Below are 12026 nucleotides of genomic sequence, written 5' to 3'. Positions count from 1 at the left end.
GAAAGTTGTGCTCTCCCTTCTCCCTATATAAAGCAACCTTTGTGTCTCTTCTCTTGCATGCTATCAGCCACGAAATTAAGAGAGAAAAGAGAGAGAAATTTCGAAATCCTTGTGAGATGAGTAGTGCCCACACACATCAAGTGGTATCTCAATCATAGTATGGAAGACTATGGAATTTCTGCATCAAAGAAGGAGAAAAGAAGATCCAGGTTCAGATCTTGGTGATGCTCTGCTACAGAAAGGAATCAAGGGCTAGAGATCTGAACGGAAGGAGTCATATTATTCCGCTGCACCCACTGTAAGGTTTTCTAACTTTATATGTGTTTATTTTCATTGTTTTAGAATTCATATTAGGTTGTTAATCCAACATACTTGTTAGTAAATCTAGATCCTGGTAAAATAATTTCCAACAACTGGCACTAGAGCCATGGTAATGATTTACTTTCATGTAATATGAATTAAAACGATGATTGCATGTTTCTGTGTTGATTTGGATGGTTTCATGTTGGTTTATGTGTTGTTTGATGAATGTTGATGTTGTACGAAATTTTTCCATGAAAAATATTTTTTCAATTTTTGAAAATATTTTATTTGGATTCTTTGTGAAAAATTAAGCAATTTTGTTTTTTACGGAACTCGATTCCGATAAAAATTGGAAAAGCTATGAATTTTTGAAATTTGGGTGCCATGGTTGTCAAGTGGGTGCATCGAGTGCACCAGGCACTCGGACGAGCCAGGCACATCCGCGCGCGTATATGCTGCAACAACTCCGTGAAGCACCCTGCTGCTGACCGAGTATTCTCGGTCAGGCATGCTGCAGGAGCCGAGTTTACTCGGCATCAACACCAGCTCCGCGCGCGTATGGGGAATTTTGCAGCCTCTGGAGGCTGCACGTGCAGCCTCCTGGGCAGCTAGCCCAAAGTTGCCCCTTTTGTGATTTTTTCCCAAAAAATCCAATTTGTTCATGGAATTGTTTCCCAAAATTCATTTTTCCAATTTTAAATATTTCTAAATTGAAATGTTTCCAATTTTAAATATTTTCAATTTGGAATTTTTCCAATTTTAATATTTCTATTTTGGATTGTTTCCAATTTTTAAATATTTCCAATTATGGTCAGATTTAAAAATTTGTTAACTTCTTTAATATTTATTTATTATTTAATTATAAGATTAGATATTTTGATATTTAAGATATTTTAAATTAAAAGATAACTTTGTCTTTTTATTTAAAATATTATATTTAAATTATCTTATATGGCAAATTAAATAATTAATAAATTTGAAATTAACATAGATATTTTTATAGATATACTTACCATAATGTTTTTCAAATTCAAAAGTTTGTTATTTAGTTAAATATTTAATTATTTATAAATTATAAGTTTAAAAATGATATTTTTTCTATATATATCATTTTTTCCTTATTAGAAATTTATAAATCATATCTTAAATATTTAAATAACATAGATATTTTTGTAGAGATTTGAATATTGCTTAATTTGAGATATTTTGACATATAATTATGGTAATTATTATTCATTTATTATTTTATTCCTAAAATAATAATTATCTAACCAAATCTATTTTAAAATTGGTTTATTTTATTAAATTATAAGATCTGAAAGTGATATTGAACATTCTTTCCTTTCAAATCATTGATCTTATTAGATATTTAATTTAATTTGATTCAAATAAACCTAGATATTTTAAAATTAGTTTCCTTTATTTGGTTAGTTTAAGAATAATAATTTAATTATATTAATATCTTGTTTTCACATCTGTTACATGGACAATGTTTGTTTATATTGTTTATTCAAAAACTCTTTTTTAACAAACCTATTATTTATCTGATCTAAATTGCTATGATTAACTTGTTGACAGATCCTGTGATCTGATTTTAATCATAGTCCAATTGACGATAGATCTTATAAATAATTTGTAACATGTAAATTTTGTACTTCTTTCATCTGTGTAAACCTAGTAACATGATAGGGTCCATCCAAATCATTTGACCTGTGTGAGCCTATATGTTTGCTTTTGGGCTTAGATGCATATAGGAAGCCCATTTAAGTTTTTACTAAGTAAATGGACTAGGTTGCTAAAATAAATTTTAACACAAGGAAATTTATTTAGGTCCAATTAGATTTGGGCTTATTCAATGAATAACAATTATTTATTTTAAGGTTAAATTCCTCTCTTTTGGGCCTTGTGCGAGAGTTGGGGGCCATAGAAGTGGGTACGACATACTGAACCCAGCTCCCCCTCACATGAACTACCCCAATTGTGAAGGCCCATTTGCCTTATTTAAATAATTGTATTAGGTTAATTATATTAGTATAACCTAATTAAAATTGAATTAGCAACATAATTAACTTTTAAAATATATGAAATTTATTTTTCATGTAATATTTTAAAGTTAATTTTAGAAAAACACTTAGTCAATGATATATTCTAGATAGTTATTTCTAGTACTAGTTATTATTTCTAATATTAAATAGGAAAATATCATAGATTGTGAAATTAATTGTTTCCTAATTAATTTTGGTACAATCTAAGTTTAGTATATTTTCCTAGTATTAAACTAGAATTAATAATTAAGTTTCCTCTTTACTTAATTATTTATTTCTTGAATTTAATACATTTAATTAAATTGAAAATTTCAATATCTAAGTTGATTTTCATCATGATACTTTAATATTGTTATTTTCATGTTATTTAATTAAAGTTGAAAATTATTTTAAGTTTGGAATCTTATTTCAGAATAACTTAAAGCTGAATAATTTCCAAAATATATTTTATTTTATTTTATTAATCATTTCCCAAAATTTTGAAAATGCATTTCTTTAATGCAGAAATTTCGAATTTTATTTGAAAAATAGATTAAAGTTGAAAATTATTTATTTAATTTTGGACCAACTTAAATCATTGACTTTTTCATTTAATGATTAATTAAAATAAATGAACTAAAATACATTATAATTAGAAATTGGATTAATTAGTCTATGAAAGTCTAGATAGATATTATCTGTTTTGCTTGAAGTATTTTTCTAGTGTATTTAATTAAATAGAAAATTAATATTTAAGTGGATTTTTTAATCATGATACTTAAATATTTGAAATTTTTCTGAGATATTTAATTAAATAGGAGAATTATAATTTTTTGTTGAAAATTAATTTTTATTAATTTTGGGCCAACATAAAATTAGAGTAATTTTCCAGGATTTATTTTATTTTATTTTAAAGCATTTTTCGAAATGCAATATATATTTATAGAAAATTAAATTTGAGTTGTAAATTAATTTAAATTAATTTTGAAACAACTTAAATTGAATAATTTTCTAAATATTTATGGAAATTATTACTAAGATGGAAATAATTCACGTTATTTATCTATCTAAGTATAATTTATAAATATTAAATTAAAATTTATATTTGGAATTTTTCATTCTAAATTGAAAATTTAATTAAATAAATATATATATTTAAAATAAATGGATTAAAATAAATATTAGAAGAAAATACAAACCTTCATTAAATAATGAGCTTTATTCTTATAAGGATATTCGATCTCCATTGTTGGTTTTACATAGCTATTGTTTTAGTGAGTAATCCTCCCTAATGGAGGAACGTTCATTAGCAAGTTAGCACCGTTTAATCTCGAAAGATAAGTAATCTTGTAAGTTTTTTATATAGTTTATGACCACCCTAATGGTGGCGACTGTATAAGACTTGCAAGAATATGAAACAATGGTGGAAGCTCATAAGATAGAATAGCCTTGACTCTCGCCTAAACGGGACAATGCGGATTCACATCTTGATCGAATAAAAGGTTGCTAGAATGTTTGACATTTTAGATGAGCTGACAACTCTATTCAATGAATGATAGCTTTGACTCTCGCCTAAACGGGACACTGATATCAGTTTGTTGAAAACCTTGGAAATTATTTAGGATTGTATGTTTTAGTATTTTCACTTGTCATTCCTACTTGCTATGTGCTTCATAATTTCTGAATTGTGTATGAATTTGTATTGAACCATGTTATTTTCTGTTATTAAATTGTAGTTTAATTTCGAATCTTCATTGTTGGTCTAACTTGATTTGTTTTTCTAATGAGATAAATCCCTAATGGATTATCACCATTAGACTAACATAATAGTGTTAGATCTCGAAAGATAAATATTGTATATGCAACATCTAGTTGTTCATCAATTGATGACACCTTAGACTAGTGTTTTACAATATGAAACAAGAAGATTGTATAAATAAGATTACTTTGACTCTCGCTAATCGGAGCATCGTTGGATTCTTATTTAAAACGAAATTATCCTAATTCCTCTTAGCTTATTCATTTCGAATTAGCTTAATGACATATCATTGGATGAATGGTCTATAAATCATATAAAGTCTTAATTTCTCTTAAGAAATTAGATGACGCATATGATTATATTCCCGGAATTCTATCCCAAAATGATATAAATCCTCAATCTTAGATATCTCCTACTTGTATAGGCAAATCATAGAGTTAGATTAGTAGTGGTGGTCCAAGAGAGAATTACTAATTATACAGTTACACTTTCACAAGTGTTTAATAACTATTTTCTTTCAATGGATTTAACTGTATGAGTTTAGTATTCTGTGACCAGAATCCACTTGCACTATTCTAAGAACTCTGTGATGTAACTTAAGTCATCAAAAGATACAACCACATATTTTATAAATCTAAGGCATTTGTATCTTGATCATAGTGGTTTTGACAAGATCATTCTCTGCAAAGAGTTAATATGTCTATATCCATTGAAAGTATAATCATCTCATTGGCAGATGGATGTACATTCAGGGGTGGATATGAGTTTTCGTTGTATTCTTAAAACGATCACTCTAGATTTTACCTTACGCAAAAGAAATTTGAAATGTTTGAAAAATTTCATGAATTTCTAGCAATGGTGAAGGTAAGTGGTTAAAAGATCTTGCGAACTGATAGGGGTGGAGAAAAAGTTAGTAGATATGCAGTTCAAAGATCATTAATTTGATTTTTGAATTATATCCAAACTTACCTCCCCATAAATTCGAGTTGGATATTGATGATTAGTTACTAGTCGTTGCCTAAATCCTTCTACGGTAATAAAATTTCAGAATGATGCAATGGTTGTATACTTTATGTAAATCATTACTAGATTCATGGATGACCTAATCGAACTCTTAAGAAAAGCTAGAACTGCTAACCTTGGTTTGCATGTTTGTTAGCTATTCTAAGTGATTAGGGGTGGAGCATCCCATAGTCATTAGACAAGAAAGTGTTTGTTTAAACAAATACTACTTTTCTAAGAAAATGACTAAGTCTGAAAATAAAGTAGCAAATAAAGGAGATATTTTTTGTCTTGATTCCAAAAGTGTTCTATCATCTTATTTTACAAGATGATCCCACTGCCTCTGTTGTCTTAACACAACTGAAGAGGTCTATACCATTTAGTTTTCTTTGACATAGTTCACGGTACCTTGTTGTAGTGGGAGAGTTTCTAGGAACTCACCTTCTTATAACTTGGAAGACACTAGTGATTAAAATCCATCGTGAGTTTAAACAAGTAATGGATTGTCAAGATAAGAAACTAAGAAGAAAGCCAATAGAACTATGGTTTGATCCATTCACATGGAGTAACCTAAAGTATTCTGTTACAAGGACATGAAAGGAAATTTTTGTTCATAAGTCTATTCAATGGACTTAACAAAACTTCCTGTTCCTAGTATTATAGGTTTGAGTTAATCTAAACCTATGGCTTGTCGTATACCTGGTAATTACTTACTCTAATGCAAGCATGAGATGCTGATGCATTTTCTTTCTAATGGCAATCTATAGAAGCTTCACAACTTCTTAGATATAGATTTTATTTATCTAAGGAAAAGTATCAACTATTCCAGAGAAGATAAAGCCATGAAAGAATTTCTTAAATCAACAGTGAGAGGTCTCAGATATGCTTTAGTATGCCTTAGACCAGACGCCTGTTGTTGAGTGGGAGTAATGAGTAGGTATCAGATTAATCCATGAGAGGAACATTGGAAGACAATCAAGTAAATCTTAAGATTAAGAAGAGGAACTATATGTTAGTCAACAAGGGTGGTTTTGAAACTCTTAGACTACACCACATCAGATTTCGAGACTTGCTTGTGTGCTAGAAAGTCTACTGATGAGATGGTGATTACTTTGGGGGTGGAGTAGTGATTTTGGAGAAGTGTAAAAACCTATCTGAAATCACTTGGTCTACCAGAGAGAGACTGAATGTTAAAAGTTGCAGGAAAGATACTTATTCAGTCTAAGGAAAGTTCTATACATTTGTGGCACTGTTCCAATTTGCCTTAACTACTAGGGTTACTTCCTGAATAACCAAAGAGTCGTTGCCCAAAAGTATAGAATTCAGTATCCCAAGAAAGTAGACATATAGAGAGGAATTTCACATTATCAAGGATTTTGTGATTAAGGAAGAGTAATGGTGAGAAGAGGTTGTGTTTAATTCAACCTGTCAGATCCCATTACGAGGAGTTTACTACTATTACACTTGATTGGTATATCAAGGTGTTAATGATTATTTGAAATGCACTTTTTGTTTTATATTAGTGCAAGTGGGAGTTTGTTGGGTTTTATGCCCTAAATAAAACTCATTTCATATAATCAGATTTACTTATTAATAAAGATCAGAAATAACATTTTATGTTGCATGGTTCACATGATTTATTTCATGATTATATGTATATAATGTGTGAATTCTTTTTAAGTCCAGAACATATGAGTTTGTTAAAGATTATAGTGTTGTCAGCACAGTGGAATATAATCTTTATTATATGTTCAAAAGTTGATTCCCTGATTTGTCAGAACACTGGATTTAGACTGACATGGTATAATCAGCGATAGGTATTCTTACACCTTGGAAAAGTGTTATGTCCTTTCCAGGAAATTGGCAAAGTTTGCCAGTATCGGATGTATGGAGTATACATCGGAAGGGACCGATATTGAACTTTGATTAGATATGTTAAAATTTACCATAATATCTATTCAATTCAATATCACTTGTTGATCCTAGATCAAATGATCGAAATCCTGATATGGTTAGGCTCAATTTCAAGAGTGTTACTCGTGTTCTTTGATTTGTTAGTTAAGCCTAGTTTTGTATCAGGGTGATACGTACATTTTGGGAACACGGTAATGCAATTGAGTGGGAGCGCTAACATAAATATGGAATCTATAGCTTCTATTTGGCAAATAGAAGTAAAGGATGATTTCCTTCAAGCTTAACCAAACGAAGATAAATGGTGGAGATCTCATTTTCACTTAGGTGAAATATCATTTATACAGGGTTAAGTGTTTTAAGGATAAAATACATTGTAGGGTGTTACGGTAGTTTAATCCTGTACAGTGTAAATCATCTATATAGAGGATCATTGATCACATTAGGGTTATAACAATGGATAACTAATGACGTGTCTATATCGTGGAACATATTAGAGCGTTTCTATATGACTGAGAGTGCAATTCCAAGTTCTAAGTGTGGATTCAATGAGGAATTAATAAGTTAGGGAATTTACTTGGTAAATTCGGTTCGACTTATTGGAAGCTCGGTTATGTAGACCCATGGTCCCCATACTAGTTGAGGTCATACTGCTTGTAAGACTCAGTTAATTGATTTTAATTAATTAATTATAATTCTAAAAGTTAGACTATGTCTACTTTATGAATTCTCACAGTTTAAGGATGAAATCGTAAAGAAAAGGGTTTCTAGGTTTAATTATTAATTAAGAGACTTTGTATGTCTAATTAATAATTATTTTAAATGACAATATTATTTAATAATCTATTTTAGTTATTAAATAATTAGTAATTGGAAAAATGACATTTTTGGAGAAATTGAAATAAAATTGAGGAAACTGCAAAATCCAAGTGAGGCCCATATTCCCTCTATGGCTGAGCACTCCCTTTGTGTTTCCCAATTATTATTTTTATTTTTTAATTGTCATGTAATTGCTAATCAAAGCCTAGCTATAATAGGAAAGTGGTGAATCACACTAAATAAGGCAGTTAATCAATTACACAGTAAAAGAGGAAACTGTTTTATTTGGAAAGTTGTGCTCTCCCTTCTCCCTATATAAAGCAACCTTTGTGTCTCTTCTCTTGCATGCTATCAGCCACGAAATTAAGAGAGAAAAGAGAGAGAAATTTCGAAATCCTTGTGAGATGAGTAGTGCCCACACACATCAAGTGGTATCTCAATCATAGTATGGAAGACTATGGAATTTCTGCATCAAAGAAGGAGAAAAGAAGATCCAGGTTCAGATCTTGGTGATGCTCTGCTACAGAAAGGAATCAAGGGCTAGAGATCTGAACGAAAGGAGTCATATTATTCCGCTGCACCCACTGTAAGGTTTTCTAACTTTATATGTGTTTATTTTCATTGTTTTAGAATTCATATTAGGTTGTTAATCCAACATACTTGTTAGTAAATCTAGATCCTGGTAAAATAATTTCCAACAATAATCAGCGATGATGTGTACTTACACTTGGAGTAAGTGTTATGTTCTTTCCAGGACATTGGTAAAGTATACTAGTATCGAATGTATGGAGTATACATTGGACTGGACCGATATTGAACTTAGTTAAGATATTATAAACTTACCGTTGTATCTTTCCAAGTCAATATCAGTAGTTGATCTTAGATTAAAAGAATTTAAATCCTGATATGCTTAGGCTCAACTCAGGAGTGTTATTCATGTTCTTTGATTTACTAGTTAAGCCTACTTTTGGGTCAGGGTGATACGTATATTTTGAGAACATGATAGTATGATTGAGTGGGAGCGCTGAACATAAATATGGAATCTATAGCTTCTACTGGTGTATAGAAGTCAAGTGATGATTCCCTTCGAGCTTAGCTAAATAGAAGTAAATGGATGAGCTCATATTTCAGTGACTAATTCTTAGATCACTAAAACATCATTTACAGGTAGCTAAGTGTTTTAAGGGGCCAAATACATTGAGGGGTGAAAACGGTAAATTTATTCCATCTCGATGTAAATCATCTATATAGAGGATCTTTAATCACATTAAGATTATAACAATGGTTAAATGAGATAGCATATCTATATCGTGAAACATATAGAATGCTCTATATAAGTCTGAGAGTGTAATTCCAAGTTATAAGAGTGGATTCAACAAGGAATTAATAAGTAGGGAATTTACTTAGTAAATTCGGTTCGCTTATTGAAAGCTCAGCATATAGATCCATGGTCCCCATTCTAGTTGAGACCATACTGCTTGTAAGACTCAATAATTGATTTATGATTAATCAATTATAATTCTAAAGTTAGACTATGTCTAATTTGTGAATTTTCACTAAGCAGGGGTGAAATTGTAAAGAAAAGAGATTCTAGGTTTATTTATCAATTAAGAGACTCTATATGTCTAATTAATAATTATATTAAATGACAAAATTATTTAATAATCTATTTTAGTTATTAAATAATTAGTTTTGGCATTTAAATGGTTAGAATTGGAAAATTGGCGTTTTTAAGAAAATAGAAATAAAAATTGTGAAAACTGCAAAATCCAAGTGAGGCCCAATAACACCTGTGGCCGACCACTTGATAGGCTTTTTCCAATTAATATTTTCATTATTTTAATGCCAAATAATTACTAACCTAAACCTAGTAGTTGTCTATAAATAGAAAGTGATGGCTTAGTCAAAATAACAAGTTTTCTTAAGATTACCTTTTAAGAAAAACTGAGCCTTCCATTCTTTCTCTATAGCCGACCCTACCTCTCTCTCTTTTTCTCTTCACAATTTTGAACCCTCTAGTGATAGAGTAGTGCCGACACATAGCAAGTGGTACCTCAATCATAGATTGGAAGACTGTGAAGGATCACATTCAAAGAGAAAGACATTCGGGCTCAGATCTTGATAATACTCTGCGACAGAAAGGATACAAGGGTTAGAGATCTGAGTGGAATGAGACATATTATTCCGCTGCTACCAATGTAAGGTTTTCTTAACTTTATATGTGTTTAATTATCGTTTTAGAAAGTTCATATTTAGGGTGTTAAACAACATACTTGTGAGTAGATCTAAGATCCTGGTAAAATAAATTCCAACAAAAATAACATTCAACATCCGGTCTATTACATCAGTAAAAGACTCATTGAGGCTGAAGGCCGATATCCATTGATAGAAAAGCTCACTTACTGCCTGATTCTAGCAACAAGAAAGCTGAGGCCCTACTTTCAAGCTCACCCTGTTCGGGTATACTCTGACCAACTGTTACGCCAAATATTGCAAAAATTGGACGCCTCTAGACGGTTACTCAAGTGGGCGGTAGAATTAGGTTAGTATGAAATTACCTTTCAACCCCAAACAACGATTAAATGTTAGGCCTTAGCCGACTTTGTAGTAGAATGAACGGGCAAGGAAGGAAGCATATCAGAAAATAACCCCGAGCCAGTACAAATACCTCAGCCAAGTAACAGTGAAGACAAGCCAACTTGGAAATTACATGTGGACGGGTTGGCTACGGATCAACTATTTGGGAAATTTCCCTTGTCACACATGGAGGGTAACACATGCACGCTGGAGTCAAATTTGGATTTAAGGCATCTAATAATGAGGCTGAACATGAAGCTTTGATCGCCGGTCTAAGACTAGCTTGGGAAATGAAGGCTGAACATATTGAGATCTGCAGTGATTCACAGCTGGTGGTAAATCATGTATTTGAAGAATATGAGGCTCGGGGGAAAAGATGATAACGTATCTGAGCAAAATACACGATCTGCTCGCACAGTTCAAAAGCTATGCTCTCAAAATGTTGACCTCACTTTTGGCCAACGACAGTGAGTCTAGATTATAAGCGACAAGTAGTATAATGTGTTTGTAATATAATAAAGTAAATAAAGACACGAGAATTTTATAGAGGTTCAGCCCCGAGCAGTTTGGTAATAGCCTAATCCTCTTGGTTTGTATTTGTTGGAAATATTTTATTAGGATCTAGATTTACTACCAAGTATGTTTCATTAACATCCTAATATGAAATCTAAAACAATGAAATGAACACATATACAGTTCAAGAAACCTTACATTGGGTGCAGCGAAATATAATGACTCCTTCCATTCATATCTCTAGCCCTTGATTCCTTTCTGTAGCAGAGCATTATCAAGATCTGAATCTGGATCTCTTTCTCTTCTTCCTTTAATGCTGATTCTCCTTCTTGATGTTTGGATTCTTCACAGTCTTACACACTATGATTGAGATACCACTTGATGTGTGTGGGCACTACTCTATCACTCAAGGTATTTCGAAATTCAAGAGAAGAAGAAGAAGAGAGGGGCGGCAATGGCTTTTCTCTGAAAGGAACAATATGCAAGTCATAGTTTCCTGAACCCATTACTTTCTATTTATAGAATGCCATCTAGGTTTAGGTTAGAATTGTATGGCATTAAAAAAATGAAAAATATAAAATGGCAAACCCTTTGCATAGTGGCCGGCCATATAAGGAAAATGGGCCTCACTTTGCAACTTTCCCATTTTATCATTTTTCAATCCAATTTTCTCAAAAATGGCAATTTTCCAATTTAGCCATTTAAATACCAATTCTAATTATTTAATAACTAAAAATTAATTATTAAATAATATTGTCATTTAATATATTTATTAATTTAGACATATAAAGTCTCTTAATTAATAAATAAACCTAGAATCTCTTTTCTTTACAATTTCGCCATTGCTTAGTGAAAATTCATAAAGTAGACATAGTCTAACTTTAGAATTTTAATTGATTAATTAAAATCAATTAACTGAGTCTTACAAGCAGTATGGTCTCAACTAGTATGGGGACCATGGGCCTATACAAACCGAGCTTCCAATAAGTCGAACCGAATTTACCAAGTAAATTCCCTGACTTATTAATTCCTTATTGAATCCACACTTAGAACTTAGAATTGCACTCTCAGTCATATAGAACGCTCTATATGTTCCACGATATAGATACGCTATTAGT

This window comes from Cannabis sativa, chromosome 4, assembly GCF_029168945.1.
Source record: "Cannabis sativa cultivar Pink pepper isolate KNU-18-1 chromosome 4, ASM2916894v1, whole genome shotgun sequence".
Taxonomy (NCBI): Eukaryota; Viridiplantae; Streptophyta; class Magnoliopsida; order Rosales; family Cannabaceae; genus Cannabis; species Cannabis sativa.
The sequence above is the reverse complement of the archived record's forward strand: the minus strand, read 5'-3'. Positions refer to the sequence as shown.